Genomic DNA, 17,382 nt, shown 5'->3' with positions numbered 1-17,382 from the left:
CCCACTGTGTTACAATTCTCCTCCAGCATTATCAACTCTAATTCCTCAATCTTCTTATTGAGGCTTCTGCCATTATTATACACACACTTTAGGGGGATTTTATTAACCACTCTACGCCAGAAATGTTGTGACATTTTTACACCGCCTCAACCCCCTTTCCGAAAAGGAGGCAGGGTTTAGTGAAAGGTGGCATGGCTTTTTACAGCCAAAAAATGTATTATAATTTACACCAGAAACTGGCGGAAATTAAAGTGGCAATCTTCGCCAGCTCGTAGTTGGCTTAAGGAGGGCCAGAGATGCACCTAATGATTATTAATTAAGTCAATCTTAATTCAGCGATCTTTATATGAAGACTGGTGTATGAAATGGCAGTCTTAACAAATCTCCCCCTTTTTGTTTTTTCGGAACTTTTTTCCTCCTATCCTAATTAATTAGTTTCAACACTTCTCCAATCTTCTACCCATCTTTTCCTTCCCCATTTAGGTGCAGCCTATCCCTACTGTAGAGCCTGTAGCCAGCAGTTCTCCAAGAACCCAAACTCCTTCATCTTACACTAATTCTTGAGCCATTTTATTTACCTCCCTAATCTCCCACTGCCTCTCTGGTGTGGCACGTGGTACAGGTAGGATTTCAGAAAATATTACATTTGATTTTCTTTCCGTGAATATACTACCTAAGTCCCTGAAATCATGTTTCTCTTCACTCTGTTCTATATTCCCAGCCTTTGTGATAGATGAGACAGAATGTACTGCAAGTAAGAGTTTGGGAGAAAAAAAAATACAATTATGAACCACAAATAACTGTGAACAAATAACAGTTTCTTCTAAATTCCCTTCATCTAAAGTCACTGAATCTCAAGTCACACTTAAAGGGATATTCCAGTCATAAGAAATTGATGGCCAATCCTCAGGATAGGCCATGAATACGTGATCGGTGGGGGTCCGATTCCCGGCAACCCCACGGATCAGCTCTTTCAAAGGGGCCGCGGCGCTCATGCGAGCGCTGCATCCCCTTCATTCCTAACCTGCTCGTACTGTCAATTGTTGACACACTTGTAGTCGGACCACGACCGATCAGGTATTGATGGCCTTTCCTGAGGTTAGGCCATCAATCTCTTATAACTGGAAAAAACCTTTAAGACATACTCACAAGCTCCTACACTCGCTTATCTGCTTGTTTTGTTGTTTTTTGTTTTTTAACCACTTAGCTGCAGTTGCTTCTGCAAGTTTGTCCTCTAGTTGAAAAGGACCAAACAAGTTTACAAGAGTTGTATTTAAGGTCTCATAGCAACACTTTAGGACCCTCATAGCCCCTATCAAAGATATAACAGAACTGTAAAGGATCAGCAGAATCTTTTTTCTGATAGCCAGGATCTTTTCTGGTGGAAGAAAAACCAGAGCTCAGGAATCTAACTCCATGCCTGGGAATCTGAGAGACAAGTTCGGAGAGAGCAGGGACATTTCCCAGTTTACATCAAAGCTTTGATCTTTGAAGCACTTTAAATACCAAGCTTTACGTACCCAATTGAACAAGCATAGGTCAAATGTACAAAAAAGGATATCTGAAAAGCAGAATTACATACTTGCGATTTTTTAGTTTCACAATAACTCCAATAGAGACAATTTCAGACAGCATTCCATGACGTAAACGTGAAGTGTATTGGATCTATCGTCTAAATACCATAAGCCCATATGGATTAAATGAATCACTACAATCAGCATTACAAGTATTTTGCAAAACCCACTGAGCCGTACAAACAGCAATATCGTTCTTGTTCTAGTAAATACGAGCTATTTTTATATGATCAATATGTAGCAACAATTCATTCTTCTTTTATCCCTCTCCCCATCTGCAAAATATCGGGATCTTTTCCCAGGATTGGTCTTCTCTTGACTCAATGCATGAAATACTTGCACTGATACTATAACAGCTTTTTAATCTTTGTGGTCAACTTTTCTATACATCATCCCGATATACAGTGGTATAGATTTTGCCAATCACAATACAACAAAAAGATGGGCTTTAACCAGTGACGGATAAAGTAGAAAATCGGCCCTGGGCTGTTCACCAAACTTGGACCCCCCTTCCCCACCGCCGCTCAGCCGTGTCTATAGTAAACACCACATTTCTGTGCAAGCATTGACAAATGGGTGTTATGATTCCCTTTGTTAAAGCGGCTCTGTCACCACATTATAAGTGCTAATGGATGCAAAAGATTTCACTTAGTCAGAAAATATATTTGTATCCATTGACGGTCGCCATAAATGATCTTTCCAAGCAGTTCCATTGAAAAAAATCCATATTAGTTAGCGCAACAGATTAAGTTAAGGGAATTGTGATTATTGATTAGGGTTAGGCTGTGTTCACACGGCATGGTCAATTTGTGCTGTTTGCTGCAGTTTTGAAGAAATGTGTCAAAATGGTGTGGTTTTTAATTTAAATTGCAAAAAAATAAGCTTTGACTGCAATGTGGGAACACAGCCTTAGGGGGGATTCACACGAGCGTGATTTGGCAGCGTGTAGACCGCGTGGTTTTCGCGCGGCACGCAATGCCCTATAGAAGTCTATGGGGCAGTACACACAGTCCGTGTATTTTGCGCAGCGTTTGTTCGCTGCGCAAAATACGCGACAGGTTCAATAACTCTGCGTATTTCACGCATCACGCACCCATTGAAGTCAATGGGTGCGTGAAAACCAGGCAGGTCGCACGGAAGCTCTTCCGTGCGAACTGCGTGTTTGCGCAACAGCTGTCAAAAGGATGAATGGAAACAGAAAAGCACCACGTGCTTTTCTGTTTCCAAGCATCCAAACGGAGTGTCTTTGCGAGGAGCGAACCCCGACAACCGAAGCTAACTTCACCGGGTTCGGCCAAACTCGTTTTGGCCGAACCCGGCAAAAAAAATTCCGGTCCGCGACGTCGGAAGACATTCACTGTGCATGGTGCTGAAAGAGTTAAACTGTTTCAGCACCATGGACAGTGACTTGCGATCCCAAAATACATGAACCTGTAAAAAAAAAACGAAGTTCTAACTTACCGATTACTCCTATCTCCTTCCTGCAGTCCGACCTCCCGGGATGACACTTCAGTTCAAGTGACAGCTCCAGCCAATCACAGGCCAAGCACAGGCTGCAGCCAATCACAGGCTGCAGCGGTCACTTGGACTGCCGCGTCATCCAGGGAGGTGGGGCCCGATGTCAAGAGAGGCGCGTCACCAAGGACGCGTCACCAAGGACGCGTCACCAAGGCAACGGCCGGGAAGTTCTCGGTAAGTAGGAACTTTATCTTTTTTTTTTACAGGTTTTTCGCTGTTGTGTTCGGCATTCACTGTCGAGGGTGCTGAAAGATTTAGCTCTTTCAGCACCTTGGACAGTGACGGGCGTCGACAAGCCTCATCTCTATGATGCCGGCTGCGCGAAAATCACGCAGCCGCGCATCAGACACGCATGACACACGCAGCTGTCAAATGGTTTTTGCGCTCGCAAAACGTCGCGTTGTTTGCGCGCGCAAAAACGCAACGCTCGTGTGAATCTGCCCTTAGAGTTGGGATAGGGAGATAGAAAATGATATACCGACATAATCTCCAAATTAATTTGTATGTGAAAATTGTTTAATGCATTCCTGTGGTTTTGGCATGTCTTTAACACATGCATGTGTGAATGTAGACATGTGTTGTATGTATCAACTCCTCACATTTTACAATTAGTTGCAGAGTACATTTTGTTAGCATAAGGGCATGACCACACGTAGCGGAATTGCTCTGGAAATCCGCAGCGTACACGTTTTTTCATTGCCTTCCACAGCTTTGTGGTTGGGTTCGTTTACATGTTGCGGACAATTCCGCTGCGTAGCATAGGCTGTGGAGCGGAATTTGGTGTCCGCAGCATACACTGGTTGTTGCGGACGTATAGCGGACTTGTTGCGGAATTTCTCCATTGACTTCAATGGAGATTCAAAATTCCGCAATGAAGTCCGCAGATGTTATGTAGATGTTATGTGTGCTGCGGAGCATATTGGTTTTACTAACATGACATTTCTTCATTCTGGCTGGACCTATGTATTTCTAGGTCTACAGCCAGACTGAGGAAGTCAATGGGGCTCCCGTAATTACGGGTGACTACGTGTGTGCACCCATAATTACGGGTGACTACTTGTGTGCACCAGTAATTACGGGAGCGTTGCTAGGCGACGTCAGTAAATAGTCACTGTCCAGGGTGCTAAAAGAGTTAAGAGATCGTCAGTAACTGTTTCAGCACCCTGGACAGTGACTACCGATCACAATATACATCAACCTGTAAAAAAAATAGAAGTTCATACTTACCGAGAACTCCCTGCTTCTTCCTCCAGTCCGGCTTCCCAGGATGACGTTTCAGTCTAAGTGACGGCTGCAGCCAATCACAGGCTGCAGCGGTCACATGGACTGCCGCGTCATCCAGGGAGGTCAGGCTGGATGCCGAAAGAGGGACGCGTCACCAAGACAACGGCCGGGTAAGTATGAAATTCTTTTACTTTCACTAGGGAAAGTGCTGTCCCTTCTCTCTATCCTGCACTGATAGAGAGAAGGGAAGTACTTTCACCTCAATACGCAACGGCTAGTCCGCATCAATTTAATGCCCATTTTGCCATTTTTGCGGCATTGATGCGGACAGTTGCGGAAGAAATACGCCACGTCTGGGCATGCCCTTAGGGGTCTGCTTGAGTCCGTATTTTAATCTCAAAGTGAATGTTCATGCAATTTTTGCTTATAATCACGGTTTCATACAAAGTGGCCTGTAAGCAACGAGACACTTAGTTTCTGTTTGTCTTTTTCCAGAAAGCGGATGTATCGGAGTACGGGCTCATAGACTTTCTATTGAGCCTGTACTCCGTTACATTGATTTTTGTAAAAAGCCAAACAGAAACTAAGTGGTTGAGCGCTCACACGAGCACTTCTGCTGCTTCGTTTTACGATTGGTTGGGGTCTCAGTGCTCGAAAGCCCACCAATCAAAACTTCTGACATGTCACTATGACAGGCTTGTGGGCCCGGTCGCAACTGCAACAGTTGCGACCGCTATAGCTACGCCACTGCTTACACTGATCAGTTTAGGAAGAGAGAAAAGAGATGGCACCACGTTTTCTAGAAAGATATAGTTGTTTCTAAGCAAATCAGGTCCCATCAAATCGGGTCACATCATCATCCTCCTGTCCTATTGTAAATAATGCTACTGTGGCTGCTTTTACTATCATTGCTGTTAGTTATGGTGTTGGGCACCATAAAAGAGTCTTCTACACGTACGGTGATTAGTCAGAGGTGCAGCAAAGGCAAAAGCCTGCTTCCTCCTCCCTGTGCACCCCCAGCCATCTCTGCAGGAACTTTTGGCCAAGAAATAACAGTTTTAAATTGTTATGATATGTGAACTATTTTGGGAACTCTACAGTAAAAATAAAATCGCCTGGCGTTTGCTGGTTTTTCACCAGGGAGGCCTGAATTTAAGAACAATTCAGATTCATGTCTTATTGTTCAATGGGGGAACACAGCAGGAATTTAATTCAACTCTCCGCAGAGAACGGGAACACTTTCTGTGATGTGGTGTGTGGATGTGTTTTAGCCCTTGGCTCCACAGCAATAATACATACCATGATTATTTCACTGTGCAATTACGGTAGATCCCCATGCTAAATTGTGAGTTATTGCTGCTAGTGCTATTCTATGGGGAAGAATGAAATCTCATGTCTACGTATGATTTCCTGCATCCGCAATTTGAGATTGCAAAAAAGCTGCCCCATTCTAGAAGACGATACCCAGTAACAACCTGAGGTATCACTCTCTAATATGTCGCATATTATCATCGTGGAGGCCCTGCTTTGTGGTGCTCTCTAATTCATTCACAATAACAGTTTGATAATTGTCTCTTGTTTGTGTCTGTAATTGCAAGAAGTGTCTAAATTGCAAACTGGGCAAGTATGTTCCACTTTTTTAGCCTGTGGACCCAAAAGTCCATAGGATCCCTTTTTCTTTTAGAAATACATGTAGGATCTAACTATTGATTCCAGCCGAGCAGCATACTCAAGACCTGCTACTGGCAGCTCAGTGTACCAATAAATAATAATAAAAGTATGACCCCATCATTTTAATAATAGTGCAATGCCAGAAGGTGCTGGTGATGCTGCTGCCATTACTGTCAGTGCTTTTTTTTCTATAGCACATCATGTTCACTACATTATGCCTTATGAAGCTACTTCGTGTTTGTGTAAATCCTTATTTTAGTACTCCCAGCATGTTAGTCTTCCTCCTCTTACCAGCCCAGCTAGCATGTCTGCCATCTATTCCCCTGCCCCTGTTATAAGTCACTTCTGATAAGGAAATCTTGAACATTTTCTCTTCTCTCTAGGGGAAGTTAAATGAAAGGTTTATTAAGAAGTAAGGTTACAATAAAAAGCTTGAGAAATAATTCCAAAGTAAGAAAAAAATGGCCACGGAGATTCTCCCATGAGTTAGACAGAAGATCTAAAGATTGGCTTTTAGATTAGCCTTTTAGAGGCACTTTCTGGGTAACTACCATCAAGGAACCGCCTTACAAGTTATTGGCCACACAAAAAATACATACTAATAACACATCATTCTATGTACAAGCAGTACAGCAGTCTAATATTCAGAGAATAATGTTCAAGAACAAACCCCAGCTAGCATTGTTATATAAAATACGTTTCAGAGACAAAGTATACATATATGTAGCATAAGCCTATAATATTGATAACTGATTAATAGCAAAAGCAATAATGATTATTTTTCATTATTATCTCCCCTTTTGTTTATTACATAAACGCCTTTATTAATACAAACGTAATGCTTTTATAGGCCTATGGAAGTACAAAGATGACAAATGCACATAAAAATAAAATATGAGACATAAATGTTAAAAAAATTAGAACAATTATCGCACCTATTGGTTTGAGGACTAACCCGTAAAACTCACTCAACCAAACTTTTGTTGAGTCCATCTACGAATACGGGTCCCACTCCAGTTCAACAAACTTCAATGTTAACCCTTGAAGCTCTTTTACCTTCTAAACATGCCCTGCTACAATATCAGAGCTATCAGAAATATAAGTACAGCACTCATTCCCCGCCATTGCACCTTGTGCGACAAGTAACAAAAAAAAACCTCTGCTATACTATTTTGAAAAGCTATCCAGCGTGTCTGTGCCAGTTCTAAAGAGATCTCTGCAGTTCTAAAGAGGGCACCAAATGTTTAGTTAATTACCTGATCCATTAGGTTAGAGTACAGATTTAACTTTCTCATGAAGTAAATATCCCATCCTGTCCATTCTGTATTTAAGGAATAAATCACATCATACTAGAGAAGACTTCCCATTTAAGTCTGAAAGTTGTGTAAAGGAAAAAGAAAGAGAACTCCTCAGAAGGGGTCAGATCTGTTCTGACCAGTACAGCTGGTACCACATTTCCTAAAGAGCAATTACCTACTTAACATATAGGTAACCTCTTATAGGCCTTGTACCTACTAAGGAAATACAGATTTCCTGGTCAAATCACAGATTGGTTACTAATAACACATATTAATGCAGCAAGCTATATCTAGTCATAACAGTCCTTGAAATGGCGCAGCCAAAGTAGCTATGTTTATAGCAAAAGTAACACTGAGCCATTCAGGAACATTTAGATATTAAGAACTTAAGGAACACATAAACTATCAGGAACACATAAAAACGTTCACATACTGTAATACATGATCTGCACTTATTTTGTGTTCTTAAAATAGAGACAAATCTAAGCTATAGAGAAATGGAAGAGTCTCCAGCACTCGTCCAGACTCTCTAAAGGTGCATTGTGAACATGTGACATAAATGACAGGGATTATAACAATAATCTGTTTTACATATGCAGGATACCTGAACCTATCAACAATCTCAGTATTTCCCCACCAGGTTTAGGACCCATCAGTGCCATGAACAAGTTTCGTACATCTTCATCCTCTTCTGTCTTCTGCATTTCACTGACTATCACCCTTCGGGTAACCCACTTAATTGTGCATCAATTTCAACTAGGGTAAGGAGTACTCCGATTTATGTAAGTATAAATAATGTACTCCTTGGCTTGGCCCGCTAATGCTGCAGTCTGGGTGTTCCTAATATCTTCTGTAATGAGCCTCTTCGTACCTTTGTCACTACCACTTACTTCCACCATGGGCTCTCTGGTATTGGTAATAAAGGACACCGTTATCTGGTTCAATCCTCTCATCTTCAGTGTCACTGTCTGCATTTCCCTTTGTTTGATTGACTTCAGTCTATGAACACCTCTTTTATCTGATGTGTTACAGCCTCTGCTCTCCAGTGCCACCCGTAATGTGGTGAAGGAGCATTGGCAATCACACCCTGGTTGGTAGGTCATAGTCCCAGACTTTCGACACCTCTATATGTCCCAGACATATCTCCCATGCCTCCTTTGTGCACGCAATTTAGGCAGGGAACTCCACCTGGTTGTAGAGTAATGATCTCCCAGAGATCTATGACAACTTCTATTTAGAGAGTAAATCAGACAGCTGCACTGGAATTCTGGCCACAAGGAGAGCTACTTATTTATTGTATGGAGGCAACGTTAGTACACTATGGGACTGTAGTGCTCACTGACATTTCAGGAACGGCCGAGACCACTTACCAAAACATAGCCTGGAGACACATTGCTGCCTGTCCTAGACAGTGTGTGAGGGATGTCACAACCCCACACTTTGTAACCATGTTAGCGAGACACAAAGTTATTAAAAGGTAAGGCAAAAAAACAAACAAAAAAAAAACCTCTGTGGGAGAGAAAGATCGTACAATGTCACTTATATCCAGAATCAATATTACACTATGCAACTAAATGTTACAGAAATATATATAAGGTTTTCGTTCACAAATTCAAATAGTATCACTTCCTGTATGAACGATTTAAAGGTGAATTTTTTTAAGGTAAATCAAAACACTAAAAGAATGGCTAGATAGCCTGATTACTAAACAGGCGTAGGCAATGTGACCAGAAAGGGGGGTACATACAAGGTATCACACATCCATGTACACCTCTAGCACCAACATGTCACTCCCCCTTATTGTGATTATTGTATAATGCCCTGGTCACTAAAGCCAATAGGGTTGCATCCCTATGCGTTTCTGCACCCCCAGTTTACAGAGGGCATCATCAGGGGTCACATTCAATGTTACTGTTCAACACCTAACAGCCGGTGAGCACCTATTGCGTACTCTACATTCACCCGGCATCTACACGACAATAGTCAGCTGGTCGTTCACGCGCCGGGCGAATGCCGGACATAAATAAGTAATGCCCCTCCCTCCCAGTCATAAAGTCGGGTACAGCTAGCCAATCCCCCCCTGCGACCGTCAGGACTGACGTCACATGCCCAGGACAAGTCTCCGGACCTGCTACCAATCACCAGGCAGCAACGACAAGCGTCCCTGGTAACCTAGGGATCTATAAGCGGCCATATATACTTCCACTGTGAGAATACAGTGGCAACAAGATGAGCGACGAAACTGAATAGCAGATCATTACCAATACTAAAGAGTGGACAATGGGACCATATTAAGTCAGTTAGAGTTAGCACTCGCCCAATAACGGACGGGCAAGAGACTAGTAGTACAATATGAAAAATGTGCTAACAGGATCCCTACTATAAATGGGGCCCCTCGTTATGTGTGTGGAAGGCAAAAGGGCCGCAGGGGGCTGTGTAGGTTGCTATATTTAGGCAGGGGTGGGGGGTTTAAAACCCCCCTGCCTACATATAGCACATATAGCATACCTACACAGGCCTCTGCGGCCCTTTGTGCCTACCACACACGTAACGAATTCCACCCCACAAAGATTATTTTTTTCCAGTTTCCTAATACATTATATGGTAGGAGTGGGGAGTGAAAAGCGAAAATGAAAAAACAAAAAATGACTTGGACTTTAAGAGGTTAAAGGTATTTTCTGGCTAACAGTCATCAAGGAACTGCCTTACAAATTATTGACCACATAAGAAATGCATACAAATAACACATCATTCTATTTACAAGCTTTATGTTGTCTAGAATATCACGTCTGTTTTCAGTAAACTTGGCAATCTTATATCAGAACGGGAGTGAAGGCTTGGCAATGAGTCTAGCAGTCTGATATTCCGAGGATAATGTTTAAGAACAGACGGGTACAGTAGTGATAATGGGAGATTTTAATTACCGGGATATTAATTGGTGTCAATGTTCCCCTTCAACTGCAAAACGGAGACATTTCCTCAACCTGTTGCAGGAAAATTTTATGGGCCAGTTTGTGGAAGACCCGAATAGAGGTGAAGCTCTGTTGGATTTGGTCATTTCTAATAATGCAGAGGTTGTTGGCAATGTCAATGTTCGTGAAATCCTTGGTAACAGTGATCATAATATAGTTATATTTTACCTATACTGTAAAAAACAAACACAGGCTGGGAGGGCAAAAACACTTAATTTTAAGAAGGCCAATTTCTCCAGGATGAGGGCTGCAATTCAGGATATAGACTGGGAAGAACTAATGTTAAATAATGGTACAAATGATAAATGGGGGATGTTCAAATCTACTTTGGGTAATTATAGTGAAAAATGTATAACTATAGGTAACAAGTATAAACGACTAAAATGAAAATAAAAAAGTTACGGCTTTTGGAAGGTGGGGAGGAATTGTGATTCTAAAAACGGTGTATTTGTTTTTACAGATTTTTATTTTTTTTAGCATTACTTCTTTTATACATTTTTTTTTTTTTAGTCCTATACGGGGATTTTTAATTTTGATCATTATTTTTTACTATGATGTACTGGCATTTACTTATATGCTTATACAGGGTGGGCCATTTATATGGATACACCTAAATAAAATGGGAATGGTTGGTGATATTAACTTCCTGTTTGTGGCACATTAATATATGGGAGGGGGAAAACTTTTCAAGCTGGGTGTTGACCATGGCGGCCATTTTGAAGTCGGCCATTTTGTATCCAACTTTAGTTTTTTCAATGGGAAGAGGGTCATGTGACACATCAAACTTATCGACAATTTCACAAGAAAAACAATGGTGTGCTTGGTTTTAACGTTACTTTATTCTTTCAGGAGTTATTTACAAGTTTCTGACCACTTATAAAATGTGTTCAAAGTGCTGCCCATTGTGTTGGATTGTCAATGCAACCCTCTTCTCCCACTCTTCACACACTGATAGCAACACCGCAGAAGAAATGCTAGCACAGGCTTCCAGTATCCGTAGTTTCAGTTGCTGCACATCTCGAATATTCACAGCATAGACAATTGCCTTCAGATGACCACAAAGATAAAAGTCTAAGGGGGTCAGATTGGGAGACCTAGGGGGCCATTAAACTGGCCCACTACGACCAATCCACTTTCCAGGAAACTGTTCATCCAGGAATACGACATGTCAATTGCTGTAAACAAAGAGAAGCTTGTAAATAACTCATGAAAGAATAAAGTAACGTTAAAACCAAGCACACCATTGTTTTTCTTGTGAAATTCTCGATAAGTTTGATGTGTCACATGACCCTCTTCTCATTGAAAAAACTAAAGTTGGATACAAAATGGCCGACTTCAAAATGGCCACCATGGTCAACACCCAGCTTGAAAAGTTTCCCCCTCCCATATACTAATGTGCCACAAACAGGAAGTTAGTATCACCAACCATTCCCATTTTATTTAGGTGTATCCATATAAATGGCCCACCCTGTATATTAGCATACTCTTGTATGCTAATACATTACACTGTGTCACTTTGACACAGGCTGCTGTTAGGGCATATATGCCCTAACAGCAGGCAAACTGAACAGACAGCCCTGGGGTCTTTTCTAGGTCCCCAGGTCTGACTGCAGAGCTATTCCCCGGTCTTCGATCACATCACCGGGTTTCCAGTGACGAGATCGAAGAGGGGAGTTCTCTTTGATCATGCGTCAAACACGGACCGCGCCAATCAAAGGGTTAAGCAGCTAGGGTCAGATTTTTTTCTAATCCTGGCTGCATTGAGGAGGCTGCCCTAAGTTCAGGAGCTCTTAGTAACAGGCTCATCAGCCTCTTCTTCAGCAACACCAACATACGTCGCTGTAGGCAAAGGACCTGCACCGCTTATCATCAAAAGACTGTGGACGGTTGTTAAGAAGTTAAGGAATATATGTATGAAGTGGTTTAATATCTCTCTGGTCTGCTCAGGTGCTATCTGAAAATGTATTTAGGATTTCTCCTGCAAATGAATTATGTCTGTTTTAATGATATATTATACAATTTATGTATTTTTATAATCAAACTATGGATAGTATATGACTTCCTTTTTCTTCAATATAAGTGAATACATTTTGGAGTTTCTATTCGTCACTGTGAATTACTAATGGGGGTTGATATACAGATGTAGCCATCTTTATACTGACTCTGATAACTTGCTGCAGCGTGATATCACACAATAAAAGCGTTTGAAAAGTCATTGAAAAAGTCAAGATTAAGGATCTTGCCACTGCGTATTTAATGCTTTAATAGTCAAGACAAAGACGGCTACATCTGTAATATGAATAGGAAGCACCCAGCCCAAATTTTATAATAAATAAATAAATAAATAAATCAGGGCCGAACTTTGGGGTGTGTGACCTGTGCCATTGCACAGGGCGCATCACTCATGTAACTGGAAGGGGGCGTCCTTAGGACACAGATACTATTGCACCCTATGGCAGAGCAGGGAGGTATCCCCTTGCTTTGCCATTTACTAGGCTACAGGTTGTTCGGCCTGTAGCCTGTCAGGCGCAGGGACAGTCACTGGATCATGCCAGCCTATGCAATGATTCTGTCGGCATTGTGGAGCATCTCTGTTTGTTGTGGGAATTTTGCCTAGGTCAGTATCGTTTTATTTATTTAGGGGCACTGTCTACAAGGGGGTGGTGGGGGTTGTGTGGCAAGTGGGATCTGTATGGCAAGGGGGAGGTAGGGGAGTTTATGTGACTGTCTACAAGGGGGAGGTGGGGGGCTGTATGGCACTATCTACAAGGAGGAGGTGGGGGCTGTATGGCACTGTCTACAAGGAGGAGGTGGTAAGCTGTATGGCACTATCTACAAGAGGGAGGTGGGGGCTGTATGGCACTGTCTACAAGGGGGAGGTGGAGGGCTGTATGGCACTGATTACAAGGGGGTGGGGGGTGTATGGAACTATCTACAATGGGGGATGGTGGGCACTGTCTACAAGGTGGGGGGCTGTATGGCACTATCTACAAGGGGAGGTGTGGGGCTGTATGGCACTATCTACAGGGGGGCTGTATGGCAGAATCTACTGGGGGACACTATCTAAAAGGGGGGCTCTGTGTGGCATCCAGGGGAGGAGGGGCCCAGTCAAAAGTTTGCTATGGGTCCCAGTGTTTCCCAGTTACGCCCCTGGCTCTCGTGCCACTGATGCACTGAGAATGACACATTACATGTCACGTGACAATGCAACGTGTGTGTCACAGTGCAGTTCCGGGGCAAGAACAGAGAAGGACTAAGGAGTGCCCACTGATCGGTTTCCGGGTCTCCAGGCTGCAAGGTAGCCATTATTTATACATAATTATTAAATTACACAGTGGCACCATGGGGATATAAGTGGACTGTTGGGGGGCTGTATACTGTGTGGGGTGGGCATAATTATACTGTGTGACGCTGGGGGCATAAGGTGGCCATTATATTGTGTGTGGGGTGGCATAAGGGGGCATTATTTATTCTAAGTGGGGGTGACAAGCGGTTATTATACTGTGTAGGGGTCACTTAAAGGCATTATGCTGTGTTGGAGCACTAAAGGGGAAATTATACTTAGTGGGGGCACTAAAGGGGCAGTATACTGTGGGGGCACTTGGGGGATATTATACTGTGTGTAGGCACTAAAGGGGGCATTATACTGTGGGGGTACTAAAGGAGGCATTATACTGTGCGGGGGCCACTAAAGGGGCATTATACTTTGTTGGGGCCACTAAGGGGATATTCTACTGTGTAGGGGCACTACAGGTGGAAATATACTCTGTGTGGCACTTAGGGGGCATTATATTGTGTGGGACACTTAGAGGACAAAATACTGTGTTCTTAAATGGGTTATAATATATTGTATTGTTAAATATTATATATATATATATATATATATATATATATATATATATGGCAGCTATGGGGCATTATACTGTATGTGGGGCACTATAAAGTGAATTATACTCTGTGGGAGCACTAAAAGGGGCATTATACTGTGGGGGGCCATTCTACTTTTTTATGGGGCATTTTTTTATGGTGGGATGAGGACCCGCAAGAAAATTTTGCACAGTGCGCCATCTATGCTAAGGCCGGACCTGATGCTGATGTCTTAGGTTAGGTGTCAATACAGTCCTCTCTGGAGGTGGTTTTAGACTATTACTTGCCCCCAGCTCCCCCATAGGCAGCAGTTTGTATTTATGGTGACATTCGTGACCCTGGTTACGGCTATAATCAACTTTTATAGGAATGAGGTGTTAGGATATGTTCACCATGGCGTTAACATTGCTTATTTTTGTTGCATAGAATTTCCGCTGTGATAATTTGCTCCACGTTATCCATGAGTAAATGTTGAAAGAAAATTCTGGAATTCATGCATGACATAATTTTCCGCAAGTAGTTTTGTCTGCTGCGTTACATCTTTCAACTGTGTTTCCTATGTGTTGTGGAATTTCTTTATATACTTACATTTTATTTCAAATTTCGCACTGAATTTTTCAACACAAATACACAGCGAAAACACAACGAAATAAGTACTGGTCAATCTACTGGCAAAATCTCAGAAAGATCTGCATGAGTTAAGAAAATTTTTCCCTGGCCTATTTATATTGCAGATTTTGGTGCATATATTTTTATGCCACATGTGAATTTACCTTAAGGACTGATTATATTATACCTCTTTGTTTAAATTCCACCTCTCATTTTTCAGGGTACTCTTGGAAACTAAAAGCAGCTGATTGGTTTCCATGGCAACTACTCCACTTTTCCATGGCACCACTTTTCATTTATCTCCCCATAGGGCATGGTTATTGATATACAGGAAATGTATTATTTCTTTTACTTTTGTACTCTATGTGTATCAGGTGTGTATCATTTATGGCTTATTCAAGATTGTTTATTATTTCATGACTGTGTGGAACCTGTGTATTCAGCGCCAAAAACGTGATTGAATCCCATCATAGGAATGTAGAAAAACATTTCCAAAATAACTATAATGGGATCTGATCCAAGTCCAAAATATATACATACCGTAATACTCACATCTTTTGGCAGAAGACTAGAAAATAAAGGTGGCTGGAGACGGGGAGAGGCGGGTGGAGCTCTTTCCCCATAAATACACCGGATTCATGTCTATGAGTCTGATCTTTTTTTGGCTTGCTCCTATTAGCCAAACAGAACAATATTGTTTTTGTTCTTTCAGAAGCCAGCTGATGACAGATCCACTTTAAAACGGTTTTGTTACTAAAAAAAAGTCATACAAAGTTCTGACCGTGATATACAGCAATGATATTTTATCACAGATTACTTAATGGATTATTGCGTAAAGCTAAAATTATTTCCAAGCATTGGAAACAATGCCTGGTCACAGTTTAACCGTAATATTTATTTACTTATATAGCGCCAACATACTCTACAGTGGTCCTCTTTTACTTTCCCCATTGAGGCTCACAAACTAAATTCCCTATTGGTAAGTTTTTGGGGTGCGGGAGGAAACCAGAGTACCCAGACAAAACCCACGCAAACACGGGGAGAACATACAGATGCCATGCAGATGTTGCCTTGAACCCAGATGTCGATTTGAACCCAGGCCCCAAGTGCTGCAAGGCAATAGTGCTAACCACTGAGCCACCATGCTGCCCGATATCCCCTAATTTATTATAGTTTATAACTGAAGTTATGGTGTAAAGCTTATTGTGTTGAATGTACACATATTTCTACATACAGAACCTTCTTGTGTTCCTTAGTCTCATAATTTTGTAATTTTGTTAAATGGTTTACTAAAATCCTACAGACGGAGCAAGCTGCAACCTAATATGACAGAAGTGCATTATCTAAAAGAGGCCTTTTCACTAAAATATCTTCAATTTAATGAACTAGTCTGCACTAGTCCACAGGCATGTTTGATTTACTAAGTGCTTGAATACATACTTATATTTCCTGCCGGATAATTTGGAATTTAGACAAGATTTTTAATGATCACCTTTGTCTGGTCTTTGTTTCCTCTATTAAATATTTAGCAAGTTTCTACACTTTACCCTGTGAAATATCGTATGTGTACAGACATGCTTTAGGGCTACGGCTGCAAAGCTATTGGCAGCTGAATGTTTACTGTTCTGATATATGTGGAAAGTGAACCAGTGGTCTTTTACTGCTGTTTCTTATAGTTAAAATTCTGTAACAATTTCATTAGGGCATCAAACAACAAATTTATATATTTGGCAGATGTCATCTTGTTTGTTTTTTATGGTCTATCTTTGTGTAGGGACATAAAATCTTTAATTTGTATAGAAGTGTTTGCTCTAGACTCAATATATTTATTTTTACATAATTTTGGCCATTGTTTTTAAATGTGGTGTTCTGTTTCATAGGGTTGTAGCCTACCTCTATGTTCTGCATTTGGGCATCAGCTCTGGTCTATGATAACGTGCATCAGGGCCTAAGTATATTTATCAATAAGCAAAACAAATATATAATTATTATATATGTCAGTGGTTATAATCAGCGGCTAGTGTGCTGAGTTTACATTTCATGTTTGCAAATTTGATGTAAATTATTTTTAACGCCAATAAACCATCCTTTTATTTTCAAAACCAGAAATTTTTAGGTTTTCAACAAACCACACGGCCCCCTGCCATCCACGAGAGTCCAGAAATTGGAACGAATCTTAAAGTGAAAAAACTGTACTTCAGGTAAAAGTACTTTCAGTTATTTTTAAATATACATATATTTGTGCTAAGCGATTATGACTTAAAGGGTAACTAAACTTTCAGAAAATTTCTGACATGTCATATGGACATGTCAGAAGTTTTGATTGCTGGGGGTCAGAGCACCGAGACCCCCACCGATTGCTAAAAATGCAGCATCAGAAGAGCTCGGATAAACATTGAGCGGCTTGGTTTTTGATCGGCTTTTCTCTTCCTCGGAAAGCCAATGTAACGGTTTATGGACTCAATAGAAAGTCTATGGGCCCAAACACCATTACATTGGCTTTCCGAGAAAAGCCAATCAGAAACCAAGCTGCTCAGAGCTTACACGAGGGCTTCTGACACTTAATTTTAGCGCTCGGTGGGGGTCTGAGTGCTCGGACTCCCACCGATGCAAACTTCTGACATTTCACTACCTCTATTACGATTAATA

This window comes from Rhinoderma darwinii, chromosome 6 (assembly GCF_050947455.1).
Source record: "Rhinoderma darwinii isolate aRhiDar2 chromosome 6, aRhiDar2.hap1, whole genome shotgun sequence".
Classification (NCBI taxonomy): Eukaryota; Metazoa; Chordata; class Amphibia; order Anura; family Rhinodermatidae; genus Rhinoderma; species Rhinoderma darwinii.
This window is presented reverse-complemented; position numbering follows the sequence as displayed.